Below are 6,163 nucleotides of genomic sequence, written 5' to 3'. Positions count from 1 at the left end.
CAGACTTGCAAAGGGGCCCTCATCTCTGCGGGGGAATCTCCTGAACTGGAGCATCACAATTATATTTTCCTATAGCCTGAGAATAAATTACACAGAGCAGCACTCAAGACAAGGCACATGAGTGGGAGTCATGAACATCGAGTTATGATCATATCTATCCCACTGATTCAACACAGCCTGCCCCCAGGGAAGGTTCATTACATCTCTGCGCCACTATGTCACCAGGTGTGAAGTGAGTGTAAAAATACCTATGCAGCCATTTCACGGGGATTACATAACACTCTGAACGATGACAGGAAAGAGGTAAGTCAAAGCACGAATGCCAAAATGATGGATGCAGCAAATTGGCAGGAGTTAGTGTTTGTAAATAACGAGCTCACTGTTGCTCAAGGAACATCCACGCGGCTTCTGAAGCACATAAAAGCCCTCCCTTCCCTGCTCTTACTCCTTTGGCTTCACTTCTCCTCATCTGCCCATGTAAGTGGACTACAAAGATCTTTAATACTGATGGAAAAAATGCATGCTACACAAGGATGCTTTGCAATCAAAGCCTGCATCCATCCTGCAGCTTAACTCAGCATCTGAGCACCCTGGCTAGGGGCTATCTTCAACACAGGAAATATTAGCAGTGCACAGAATGTGTTGGGAATTTCAGGGAGAATTGGTAAATGCAGGAGCATCAGTATGTGAAAGGACTGAGGATCATGTGGCTATGTAAAGGCTCTGTCCAAAAATGCTTGAAAGGGAAGACAAGGTTCGTTGAGTAGATGTGATACCTTTTATTAGACCAATTGAGTAGTTGGAAAAAAGTTCTTAGCAAGCTTTCAGGTGTAATCACCTTTCTTCAGGCATAAGAAGTCAACCTTTGGGGAATCAAGGCAGTATTTATAACAACTACTCTCTCAAGTGAATCCACAGTGGTGGAAAGCTCAGGACAGGAGCCAAGAAAGCTGTGGCAATCCCTAGAAAACAGGTTTCAGGGCTAATGAGATGTCATGGGTTTTAGCGTAAGAAAGGCTTTCTATGAATGCTAGAGGATGGGGGAATGGGAAGCAATGGTGGACCTGAGCTTCTGGTGGCAAATCAACTGTCTGTTTTATTTCAGTTTTGCCTACCCTGCAGAAAGATGTACAGCCCTGGACACTATGCAGCGTTCTGCCATGGATCTTCAGGATCATGCCTTGGAAAGGGGGGACCCTACGGCTGCGGCCAGGCTTTCTGTTCTGGGATCCAGCATAGTCAAGGAGATGCTAGCTCATCCTGCCACAGTTCTGGGCCTCTGTGCCATGGATCTGGACCTTTCGACCATAAAGCATGGCGAAGGCAGCATGTACGCAAGCGCCGTCCAGTGTGGCTGTGCCAGGCACCAGTGCAGAAATGCTGCACCCCAGCACAACTGCGTTACGCATAAGGGGAAAAGTGTAGCCTCAGCAGGCCAGCAAGGTGCCAACACAGCAGCTAACTCACTAAAGTAACACAGCCAACAGCTCCAGGAACCAAAATGAAATGAAGACCTGCCAGTTTCCTCCCTGTTCATACAGTGATACCTTAAGTGCCTAAAGCTTCTCATGTGCCATTGCACAAACTGCAGACTCTTTCCTCACCAGAGGATTAAAACCAGTTAAATACCATAAAAATCCAGCCTTGGGTGCTCAAAGATGCAGATAACTACTTAGCACGCTATTAAGAAGCATCTCAGCACTTGAAGCCAGCAGGAACAAGGCATGTAGGCAGCTTTCTTTCTCTATAGGCACTTTTATAATGCTGTGGAAAATCTGCTCCTGTGTGTCTAGAACATGGTCTAGAGACCCTAGTGGCTGCATAAATGTGAAATGTTCATATCGAGTGCTACTTCTGCTGTATCATGTAAGCTCTTGAGACACAATGTCTTATATTTTATTCTGAGGGTACTCTGTTAAGTACTTTCAAATCTCTACTGTTACCTGAGACACAATAAAACTTGCAAAACGTGAGCTGTGTGGCAGGAAGCCACCTTTGTTTCTCCCCAAAACCTCTGTGCTGTGACAATGTGATGAGGATGGGCCCAGCAGAGGAGACTCACCCTTACCCTCTCTCTTTAGGTAACCTGAGCTGGCTACATTCCTGAGGGAGGGGGGGGGAAACCTGCTCCCTCTGCCTACCTTACTGGTATCAGCCACCTGGGTGAGGGGCATCTACCTGGTGGGCTGGAGTCTGCCCGGCAACTAGTGATGTATTTCAAATTGGTTGGCCGACAGCCAACAGGTGCTGGCCTCCATTAGACCAGGTGAACGAGGTCACAGGGGCTATATAAGTCAAGACTGCCCAGGAGGAGGGGGCAGCAGCCACGTGGGGGACTCAGACTTAGAGAGGAGCTTTACCATCTGAAACCAGCTCTCTCCCCCATAACTCATGAGCTGGGAATGGCCTGCCTCCAGAGGGGATCTCCCACAGCCTTGGGATGATGCTTGTGAGTAAGCTACTTGAGATCTGGTTAGATATACAGCTGGCAGTACCTCAGATGCATGATCAAAGGGCTACCGCAGCCGGACTGTTTTGCTCTATGGGATTTCTATGATATTGCTCTATCTTGTACCCTATTTTCACCCTACCCCTGTAATTAATACAGTTCTCCTTTGTGACTGGTGTGGGAGACTTATTGAGGGATGGGTCTAAATTATGCCTAAGAGGCCCCTTAGGTCTGCAGACTAAGGGATACTTGCCTTTTTGCCCCCTGATTTGGGGAACTGCCCAAGTGCCTGTACTGGGTTGAGTGTCCATAGGACTATTAGGCTTGTGTTTCCCCAAAGACACAGGGCCAAGAGAGTCCCTTCTCGGGGTGGTGGCAGCACACGTTACCCCCGGACTCTGTGGTGGGGCTCGAGAGCAGGTCTGCCCGGGTTTAGGCGCCCCTGGAGAGACACGTGGAGTCCGGAAGGTGGACGGGCGTGGTGAGGTGGGAGGCTCAACACAGGAGCACCTCCTACTGGGCCGCCACAAGCTGCATTACTATGCCTTATTTATTCAGCAGCATGGATAAAGATAGTTCTTATGATCCTGCTTTACCCTGCTCCTGCAGTAATATCCTTCTGAAAATCCATTTATGTTGCTAGACAAGAGAGAAGCATTAGTATCATAATACTAACAATAGCAATTAGGGCCAGGCAGAGGGAATTAGACTGGATCCAAAAGGAAACTGCGCAGAGAAATGAAGCAGGCAGGGTGTGAGCTACCTGCTTTGAAATTTGGCCAAGACCCTACAGCAAAACCAAACCCAAGAAGCCACCTGGAGATCATTAACTGGCATGAGATGCCTGAATCATGGTTTTGTGCCCCACCCAAAGTTCAGCTCCCTAGCAAACATACCCCAAGCCACAATCCTAGTACTCTGGGGCAATACAGGTTCACAAAACACTCTGTCTAATGCCATTTCCTCCATCACACCACTGGGGATTGAAGGGCTAATAAGAAGAAATTGCTGCAAAGGGGCAGTAAAAGCAGAAGTAACTCTATACAATAAAAAGCTCAGAAAGAAGATTAAGTTCTATTTTCTCCCTATGAATTCAAGAGCAGGACCAGGAAAATTCACCTGAAGTTTCCTTTGCTCACCAAAACACAAATCGTGAAAACGCTGAAGACATTTTTAAAAAGCCAGAGACATTGTAATATAGTCAAATGTCTCAACAAGAATTTTTTTAAGGCTTTTTAAAGAGTTACATTTTGCATTTTTAAAAAGCTGCCCTTGATAAAACTTAGAACTGCGCCTGCCTGGGCTGAGATGATGCGTTGTTAGACGTTTGCTCACAACTGAAGTCTGATGACTGATGACATACAAGTAGCCTGAGTTCCACTGCATCATATTATGAATACCATATTCATGAGAGATGAGTCTGTTATAATCCACATGTTTATTAGCTAGTGTTCGTAGCAGTTCATTGGAATGGTAATTTGTTACATAAATGATTGATTACCATTTCTGTGATGAACGTATGTCAGAGTGAGCCATGGATTTTACCATGCAAGGAATGCATTTCACTCCGCATTAAAGCATGAGATGTGCCCATTTCAAACAGCCTGATCATGTTCCCCAGGGCTCTTCATAGCCCAGCCACTTCTTTAAAATGTGACCAAACAAACCAGGAAATTGTTTCTGTTCTTCATAAAAAAACACATTAACAAAACATTTCCATTTTCATACAAATGTTCTGGGTTTGTGTTAAAAGACAAGGTGCCTGCACACAAAAATGGTTTCTTGGTTTTTGTCTCTTTGTTCTCAAATTGATTCCTTTCCAATGGAAAATTACAGTTTCCATTCTGTAATTATGGATTGAAAAAGTTGACAAAGAATGGTCAGAGCATCTGCTCTTGACCTGCTCTCAAAGAAACATCCCACTTCCTTACAATCCATCCATCCTAATACACACCTGAGCACTATACATGGCCTGAGTCAAAGCCCCTTGAAAATAATGGCACCTTTTCCATGAACTTCAGTGATCGAGGCATTTTGCTGGGACTATTTAATATAGATCAAAGGATTTCAAAGGAAATATCCTTCAGAAATGTACACCATATACACACATGCACGGCCCAAATAACTTAAAGGAAATTTTTTTAATCCACTTTTGTAGCCACCAAACCCTCCAAATGGTTAGAAATGTTTAGGTGAAAGTATTTTTGGGGAGCTACAAATAGACTGCTGTGATCTAGACAGGGCAACCCTGAATCTACTGCACAAGTCCTGCGGTGTTTCAAGACACTTTCAGCTATAAATCAGCTCCAGGAGCACAGCAGCAACAAGGGAAAACTAAAGAATGAATTCAGAAATAATTGGCAGGGGAGAGTGGGGGAAGTGGTAGGTCCTCACAAGCAAGGTGATTCTCAGCCAGAGTGTACAGCACCCTAGGGTGCCTTGAGATCCTTTCAAGGGTGTTAACATTGTTAGGTGTGCAAACGTGATTTACAAGATAAACCTAGAGATTTTAAAGCAGAATCCATAGCATTTAAAACATTATGACCTTCTTGGTCTTTCCAAGTTCTTTGCAACAGAAGAAGAATTGCTGTATTATTTTTCTGTAGTCAAAAAATGAGTGAAAACAAAAAGCTGGCATTTTCCAAGGGGTGCCTCCAGCTGGAGAAGGTTGAGAAGCATTGTTCTAGATACTCCGTAACATAGAAAACACTTCAAGAAAAGCTGCACAGAGAAAAATCCTGACCAGTGAAACCCAATGATACTAAAACCAAGTTTTCTATCATTTACCTGTTTCTTCCAGCAGTTCCTGATAAATGATACTGGTCCACAGGTATCTTAAGGCTAGGCCCACATGGATATTTAGGGCCACACTGGCTGACTTCTTTTTATACTGAAAACCCTGGAGCTTAATCCCCCAGTGACAGTCCAGCCTGTCCCCTCCCCACCATAGCGCAATACTCCCCTGAACATCAAGCCTCCTCCCAGCCCATCAAGTCTCCTCAAGTCAATCCTAAACACCAGTGTAGGCATCCCCTACATATCCTACTGGGATACAGAGACAAAGGGACAGGGGATAAGAAAGGACCCCTCTTCATCACCAAAGCTCAGTCCCTGCCAACTTAGATGGCAGCATCATATGATACCCCCTGAGCCATTTCCAACTGCCGGCCTTACAAATGAGTCAGTAGTTGTCCTTGCTCCAAGAAGCCTGCCTTTTCCAACTGCTGCTTGCCATCCACATGAGTTAGGGTTACTAATGAACATCATCATCTTCATCATTATCACGTGGCATCAAAAGAGATGACAGCATGGCATTGCATGGCATCGCACGCCTCACATGGACTGACTGGCATGGGTCTCAGCCAATGAGTCATTGGTGGGGAGTCAACTGGGCACTAGTGTACCTCCAGGGCTCCATCTGGAAGTGGAAAAATAAATGTTTTCTTATCTACCTCACATATCTAATATTAGGACTAATCAGCTAACACCTTTGATGGTGTGTAGTATTCTTTAATTAAAATATAATTGCTTCTGTTCAGCATCTCCCCATGAGTCAAACAGGGGATGTCGCATGCTGGGGACAGCAGACAGGCAGGAAGACATTCAGTCAGTAAATAATTCAGTTTTCATTCCTAGTGGGTGCATCATTTGCATGGAGAGGGCTCAGAACCGTATAAAAGACCTCGTACCCCTGCAGTCTTCACACCACTCAGC

At 45.2% G+C, this 6,163-nt stretch overlaps 1 long non-coding RNA gene across 1 annotated transcript; it reads left to right on the top strand.

Moving 5' to 3' along the window:
• The first annotated feature begins 432 nt into the window (after positions 1–432).
• On the top strand, positions 433–1,973 carry LOC109324713. The gene is made up of 2 exons (XR_002104986.1): positions 433–477; positions 1,106–1,973. It is a non-coding gene; the product is annotated as an uncharacterized LOC109324713 (long non-coding RNA).
• Positions 1,974–6,163: the final 4,190 nt, after the last annotated feature.

This window comes from Crocodylus porosus, unplaced genomic scaffold (assembly GCF_001723895.1).
Source record: "Crocodylus porosus isolate Cpor-Errol unplaced genomic scaffold, CroPor_comp1, whole genome shotgun sequence".
In the NCBI taxonomy this organism is placed as follows: Eukaryota; Metazoa; Chordata; order Crocodylia; family Crocodylidae; genus Crocodylus; species Crocodylus porosus.
The sequence above is the reverse complement of the archived record's forward strand: the minus strand, read 5'-3'. Positions and strand labels throughout refer to the sequence as shown.